Genomic DNA, 8,550 nt, shown 5'->3' with positions numbered 1-8,550 from the left:
GGATGTGTGTTAAGATGAAAATATACTGGTGATATCACGAGAGCAACGACTAAAAGAAGTGGATTCACTCCACCGTATAGATATTTGTCGCTTGTTGTGCTGAGATGTATAAGTCCGTTACAAGGAGGGTTTGATGAACTGAGCGAGATCTATCAAGGAATGTTTGCTGCGTTGGTTTTGAAGGCTGATTTCAATTTCTCAGGGGTTATCTTCGATCTACTAGTGGAGAATGTGACGAGCAAGTCATATTTGATTTTTTCGAGGTTTTTACAAATTATGATCAACCGTCAAACTGTTGATTTGCCAAGATTGAGGAAAGATGTCATTGATTTGAAACATATGACAGATCTTACTTTCAATCGACTGAATCAGATGAAAAGTGCTAATGATGGCAAGCTTGTGTGTCCTTGCAAAAGAAACTTATCAGTGTCCTCCAGGGAAGAAGTGGAGAAATGAAAATAGCTTATCTGATCGAGAGCCTGATTTTGAGGTAGCGAATAGTGATGAAGAAGTGGAACAACCAGTGAATACTCAAGCTGCTGGTGGGTCAGGTGCTGGTGGATTAGTTGATGAGATTGGTGATGTTAATCCTAATGTTGGTGTTGAGGAAGTTTCAAGGGGATCAAAAAGGAGAATGGTTGAAGATGAGAGTTCTCGGGTCTCAACAAAGCTGAAGTTGAAAAGGAGGTTCAAGTTGGTTTATAAGGATGCTGGTGGATCATCAGCTGAAACTCAACCAGTGACACCGACACCGTAGACTCAAGTACAACAAACTTCACAACAGCAACGTCCATCAACACAACAGTCACCACCTGTGGTTCAACAAGTCTCCCAAGAGACTGTTTCTACTCCTACTCCGGAAGCTCCGATTCATGCTGGAACTGAAGGAGGTGTTAGTTCCTCGACTCTCCACAATTTGAATGATTTATATGTTCAAGCTATGGCTGATAACTTGAGAATAGGAAGGAAATGGATGAAAAGATTGAGCAGCTGAAGGAGGAGAATCGTGTTAAGTCTGAGGATGTTACACGACTATCGTTGCAAGTTGACCTGTTGCAAAGAAAAGTTGGTGATCAATCGTTGTTATTAACTGATGCGAAAAGAGAAGCTTCTCAAGCTAAGGAGTTGGCTGCATCAGCTCTTGCTAAGATGACTGCGTGGGAAGAGAAGTTTGATCTGGTTGAGATGCTTGAGGATGAGACTGATAACCGAATGGTGGAGGCTCCTGGTTCCTCCAAAGCTACAACACTGTCAGTAATTCCTCTTAAAATTGATTATAGTTTTAGTGATTTCTTTTCTAAACAGGATGATCTCAAGCATTCTGTTGTTTATGATGAACTAGAAGAGGGAGATATCCCTCACAACCTTTCTAGAGAAGAGCTGGATGAACTGGTGCGTCTAGAGCAAGAGGAAGCTAAAGCTGCTGACGCACAATCCGACGATTCTCCATCTGAGGATGATTCTTTTGGCCCTGAGGTTACAGAGGGTTTTAGCGATAGAGATATAGATGATTTAGTTGAGGATGTTACTCATGAAGATTTTCCTACATATCAAAATGATAAGAATGAAGATCTTCCTGGTTTTGAGGAATTGTTTAGAACAAATGATGAACTTTTGGATCGAAAGTGTAAAGAGAAAGAACGTACTGAAGTCCTGCCTGAAGGATTTTTGCCAGTCAAATATCATAAGGAAAGAACTGAAAAGTTGGAAGTTGATTGGAGAGATATCTTGAGGATCAGAAAGTATTGTGAGAAATCGAAGCTTGAGCCGAAGTATCTGAAGATGATTAATTTGAGAAAGAGTGCGAAAGGAAGAATTCTAGCCTGGGCCTACATTGAAGAATTCAACATGTTTGCAGTTAAGCGAGAGTTTGGCGTTGATTATTTCAAACATGGTCACGAATTCAAGTCACTACCGTACTTTGAGCTAATGGAGATTTCCAGGTTAAGAATGCTGTATTGTGGAATGAACGATCGATCTTCGTTGCTGGTGAAGAAGATTCGAATCGCATTTAATTCGAAGAATTGGGAAGGTTTTAGGCCACAGTTTCCTAGGATCAGTTACAAAGTTAATCCTAGAACTGGTGAATCTCGAAGGATTGTAAAGTACAAGCGGGCAAAGACTATGATGAAGGCACCATTGAGGAAATTTTCGCAAAATTGGAGTCAGAGGTTCAGATGGTGGTTTTACGATGATCGTTCTGAAGAAGCTGTGATTGTTTTGGATAAGATGAAAGAGGATGATATTGAATGCATTCGTGTGTTGGATCCGATTTGGTTAAGAAACTGTACCGAGGCTGATATTTTCACGTTGTATTATAACCGTATGCTCCATCGACTAGAGAACAAGGTGCAAGCTGAACAGTATGTGAAAGTAGCTAAGATGTGCTACTTGAACAACATGGTAATCGATCCGTACGAATGAATTGGATGACGACTGAAGACTTTTGATATAGAACTAGGTCTTAGGGGGAGTTTGTTGGTGCATAATCCCGAGTTCTATTTGTATTATCGTTTACATTTCAGTCATGTATAAACATTGTCATTGATACTGTGTGTTTGAATTGATTAAGCAATGACGTAAAATGGTTCGAGCTATTTGGTTGGCAGCTCAGACCACCGACCGATGGTAGAGACCATCGGTTGAGGGACTATCACCATCGGCCGTAGGTCAGAGACCACCGGCCGATGGTCGCTGTAACTTTATATAAATACGGGTGTTGGGTTACATTGTTAGTTGACACACTCTACATCCCCTAGCCGTAGTATTTCGCTGTTACTGTTGTCCCACACCATACCCCAACCGAATACAATCATCTAGGCGTCAATTATATCAACATGTTGTTGGTTAGATTGATCCCAAAGTGAAACTCGTACACGATTCATCCTAGTTTATTGTTTTCCGCCCTTATTCTAGGTTGAACGTTTAATCTAAGGTCCTAGATCGTCTACAAAAACAAAAACACAACACACAAACCTAGCCGACCACAAAGCACTAACGGACTAAACAATCCAACAATTCTAAACGAGCTAGAAACGAACAATACATGAACCTAATCTAAACAAGAAGGTTTTATACTTGAGGAAGTCGTTAATTTTACTAACATTTTATCCAGTTTTATCCCTTGCAGTTCTAACTGCAACAGGTGGTATTGATTGCTAAGTACGAATGGTATTTTTTTCTATTATTTCGTCACTAATATAGCATGCACATTCGGGTAACATCACGCCTGCTAATGGGACCATTCGTAATAACCTCGTCCCCCTAAAAGTTGAAATGTTTGTTGTAGAGCAAGACACAAAAGGATCTCGACTCGTGTTGAATTGGATAAACGGGGCCTTGATCATGATTCGATTCGTTGCCCGGTACTATTCCTATGTAGAATGGCTTTCGATGTTTGGGTATGCATTTATAACTTGTGGAATCTGCTGCTCCCAATAATCTCAATATCGCTGAGGCTTTTCTTGGTCATGGTGTTCTCTTCTTCCATTGGTAAACAACTTTGGTAAGCAACGGAATGATTATCGGGGTACTTAATTTGGAAAAATAGAAATGCGGCTATGTTTATCAAACTAACTTGTGCTATGGTGTTCAATGAAATCAAAATCGAAAGTTTTGAATGGATCTAAATAGGTGTAAAAAATTAAATCTCGAGTGGAACCAATGGATTTCCAACCCACTTATTTATGATCAGTTAAACGTCACCAGAACCGTGGTTGGCTGATGCGCCCTATATCAGTTAGGTTGTTGTCCGTTTTCATCCTGTAGCAACTAGTACCCAGGATAGTGCATATCATATTATCGTGTTTTTTGACTTGCCTGCTGCTTTTTTCTGCCCGAAGGAGACCTTTGGTGTTTTGGGCGAAATGGATATGGGTCGAGGCGCTTTGTCGCTGCTTGTTCAGCAATGTGGTTTGGCCATTGTCATTCTTGATGCGTCAAGTCTGCCCTAAGATTGGGTGCCCTTTCGGGGTCGTTTTTGTGGCTCACATCATTTCAGTTTCCCTTTTTTGTATTCTCGTGTTTTCTTTGTTTTCTCTATATGAGCACCTCTGCTTCATGTATATGTTCTGTATTGTATATTCTCATAATTATATAATAAAAGGGTTACTTTAGTCGTTAAAGAAAAATGAATCCTACAAATACCAATACAAACAACATAAACAATAGGACTTCCTAAACACCGAACAAGAATCTCACATGCCATCCACGTATATGCTTTGCGTACATTCATTCGTATATCTTTTACGTACATTCATTGACCTTCTGAATTAGTAATGTCAAAAATATTGGATTGTGATATTTCTACCACTAGTTTTGATAATTCATCATACGTGTGCTGATATCGGCTCATTATACATTTATTCACTCGCGATATCGGGTTCTTTCAGTTATAATTTGTTGAAGATTGAAGACTTTAGTTCGTGATTTTAAAGGAAATGATAAAGTGAGCTCAAGAAGTCTTAGTTTTGGTTTTTAGATGATTTCAGCAAGTTTCGGTATCAAACAAACATGGGACGAAGTAATAAGACGACGAAAATTATGAATGTACAGCTCAGAACCCCATCGCGGTCGCGGTCGCGATGGGGTGTGTCATGCCCGTGATAAGTCAACAGAACACAAGTTCCGAAGAAACAGCTGAGTCGCGGTCACAACAGTTTGATCGCTGTCGCGATGGCCCAGAAACAGCATAGTCGCGGTCGTGATGAGTCAACAGAACACAGGTTTCAAAGAATCAGCTGAGTCGCGATCGCAACAGTTTGATCGCGGTCGCAATGGCCCAGAAACAGCATAGTCGCGGTCACGATGAAGGTGGTTGCAGTCGCAATGAAGGTGGTCGCGGTCGCAACACGGGGTCAGTCAGGACTCCGAATTTCCATCTATAAATACCCTTTTTATACCCTAACTTTGAGGCACCTTTTAGTTTACGAATTCTGGAGCCACATGGGTGGGTTTTAAGGGTTTAGAGGTCATTCTTCATCAATTTTGAAGATCTTAACAAAAAATTAATCATTGGTACTCCAGTTTTTCATTATTTTTGTGATTTTATGATGAATACTACTCGTATCAATTTTTTTTTGTTCCTTCTTTTACTATGAAAGGCTAAACTTAATTGTGTCCACTTGATGTAAAACTTATGATTTTGGATTATTGTATCTTTTTATTTAATAAGGTTTTTATGTTTAATTATTTGTACTTTCTTGAAAGATCCATTGTTGTATTCGTCTATATATTGTTATTTAATTATACAGGTTATTGGATTTGGTTTATGTGAATTTATCAATATTCATAATTTGTACTTCATCTTTTAGATCTAGACAATTGTACGTGAGTGCAACTGGTGATTAAATTGATATCGTGATAATACAATCGTGTAGGCTATTCTGAGTGATCCCGATAGTCTAGATTTATGTGAGTTTAACCAAGAAAAAGTCTCGTTTAATTCAACACGGTAATTTAGACCTATGAATGATAATTAATGTGAGTTAATTGAACTCATTATGCCTTTGGTTCAATGATTCGTGAGATCGATAAAACTAATTACCTAGACCTTTAATAACGGTTTTAATAAAAAAACAATCAAAGTCATTTTTTGAGCATTAAAGTGGACATTGCTTCTCATTATCTGGTTAATTCGTTAATTTATCTGTGCTATTACTTTAATTCACTTAAATTCAAATCAAAACTCCCCAATTCTTAGGACAATTATTAGTTACTTCAATCTTAAACACTTTGCTCTCTGTGGACGAACTTGTGTTTACTAGCTTCTTTATTACATTGATCAGGAATAGTTGCTCCATTAATAAGTTATACAGAGCAACTTGTCAATGCATTTATGTAATGAACATATCAAAAATTATTAATTCTCATATTGAAACTATATCAAAGTCTTAATTGATTGCTTGAATCTTGAGGTTAGACAGTAAAGATAGTAGGTTCTTGAATTTTTTGGCAAAGGTTTATGATTTTTAGTAGCGATATACGTGATTCCTTAGGAATTCTATATTCCTACAGCTTAGCTATAGATTGAGAAATGGATTGCTTTCCGTGTTTGTTTAGTTAGTGGTTCAATTTAATATATACCTTAAGTAGTTCATTTAGATCGTTTTTTTTTATACCTTCAAATCATTTTAATTAAAAATATGTTTTTGAGAAAATACGGAAAGTAAAAATCGTAAGTCGGGAAGCCTTGGTATTTATTTTCTTTCAATTTTTTTGTAGAACAACACAAGGAGACTTTAATTAGTGCCATAAAAGGCATTAATGTGTTTAATGCTTTTTATGATATTTCAGGCTAAAGATTAATGTATCGAAATCACACATTTTTGGTGTTGGAATACATGACGCAGATATGGAGGACTTTATTTCGGTCTCGGGGTGCTCTCGTGGTATAATGCCTTTTACATATTTAGGGCTTCCAATAAGCGTTAACATAATCGGATCAGTAGTTGGAAGATCTTGGTAGATAGATACAAAAAAAGTTTGGCTGGTTGAAAAGTAAATATGCTATCTATTGGAGGAAGATTGACATTTGTTAAGGCGGTGCTTGGAAGCCTTAGTATTTATTTTCTTTCAATTTTTAAATGCCCGAAATCTGTTATTAAAGAACTAGAGAGCATTAGAGCCTCGTTTTTTCAGGGAAGCACATATAATAATCGTAAGTTCATTGGGTTAGATGGGACAATATTATACCTTCGTTTGATAAAGGAGGTCTTAATGTTGGGAGTTTGTGGGTGTTTAATCGAGCCCTTTTATGCAAATGGTTGTGGAGGTTGTGCATGTGTCAAAGCTCTTTGTGGTCAAGGGTGATTCATGCAATTCATGGGATTAATGCAGGTGTGAGTGATGGGTCCCCTGTTGGGCTGGTTTGTAGGCAAATATAATTGGCTCTTTTCATGCAACTGTTGCAAAATATTTTCTGCCCAGCGATGCTTTAGAGATTCGCGTAGGTGATGAGAATGATATTCGTTTTTGGTAGGATAAATAGAAAAATGGGTTAGTTTTAAAAGACAAGTACCCAAGGCTTTATCATTTAGAGGTAAACAAAGAGTGCAAGCTTGCGGAGCGTTTAGTGGACGGTAATTGGGATTGGTCCCGGGACTTTCAAGGTACACGCCCGTAGTCTCTTTTTGTTAACTTAATGGCAGATATCGAGAATACTACACTGTCGACATCAAAGGATTCGTGGTGTTGGTCAATAGCTAGCGATGGGATTTTTAATGTTGCGTGTACAAGAGCATTTATAGACTCGCATCTTCATGGTCAGACGTTTCAAAGTAGCTGGGAGAAATGGGTACCACGAAAGGTAAATGTGTTCATTTGGAGAGTTTTATCAGATAGGCTACTCACTCGTCTTAATTTATCAGCTCGGTGCGTGGAAATTAATGACATAGGTTGCCCACTTTGTCCGTATCGTGTCAAATCATTGTCTCATACGTTATTTTCATGCGAGATAGCCTTGGAGGTATGGAGGAAAGTGAGAATTTGAGTTGATATTCAGGTGCCTATTTTTGACGATTGGAATAGATGGTTTTCTTGGTTTCTTGGTTGGGGTGCGAATACGGGTACAAAAAAGAAACTATTTGTTATAGTGGCGACTCTAATTTGAAAGCTTTAGAAGTATCACAATGCTTTTCTCTTTGATTTAGGAAAGCTAAAGAAACAAGATTTGTTTGATTTAATTCGTTTGTACCATTTTAAATAGTTTTGGAATAGGGGTAAACAAAATGTAAGCTAGAACGATTGGCTAATTAAGCCATTGCATTTGGTTGGTTGCTCCCCGCCCTAGTTTCTCTCTAGCGAGGTCGTAGCTTTTAATAAAATTTTGTCGTTTAAAAAGAAATTTCATAGGTCGGGAAACATGTTTATATATTTTGTGAAAGAAACTACATACAATGAATAAATGAATGAATAAAAATGTGATTAATTAGTAAGTGGCCAGTGGTTGGTTGGTACGTGGGTATGTGTTTATGTTTGTGTTTGAAGAAGTAGAGTGGAGATGATGGGGACTGGTTGATTCAATGGCTTGTGATCAGTGACTCATAATAACTCTCGCGGCCATTTCTTGTTTCTCTATCTTCCAAACATATACTTTTCTATTTCATAGATACTCGACTTTTACTCTATTTTTAGGGCACACACTAAAGTGTCTTCTAATACAACATGCAACATAAAATAAAATGCATTATTCGACTGCATAGCTCTTTAAACATGCATTAGATTTGATGACAAAGGTTTTTGTATCTCCCTAAACTTTTAAACAAGGATCAATCTTCAAAAGTTTGGAAGAAAGTTGCTAATGAATAAATAACTATGTCATTAGTCATGAGTATCCAACATATACCATCAAGGTAACAGAACTAGGACGGATTTTAGTAGGGTGATGTTTTAGCAGAGGGGTATAAAATACTATTAATTTTTACAAGAAAATACTATTAAATACGATACAATTTTACACAAGATATTTATTTATTTAGAGAATGGATATACTTAAACCTTGCTACAACACTTATAGGCAGTGTACCTAATCGTACAGTAGTGTAGTTTTTA

The sequence above is a fragment of the Rutidosis leptorrhynchoides genome, chromosome 9 (genome assembly GCF_046630445.1).
Source record: "Rutidosis leptorrhynchoides isolate AG116_Rl617_1_P2 chromosome 9, CSIRO_AGI_Rlap_v1, whole genome shotgun sequence".
In the NCBI taxonomy this organism is placed as follows: domain Eukaryota; kingdom Viridiplantae; phylum Streptophyta; class Magnoliopsida; order Asterales; family Asteraceae; genus Rutidosis; species Rutidosis leptorrhynchoides.
Note: the sequence above shows the minus strand (reverse complement) of the source record.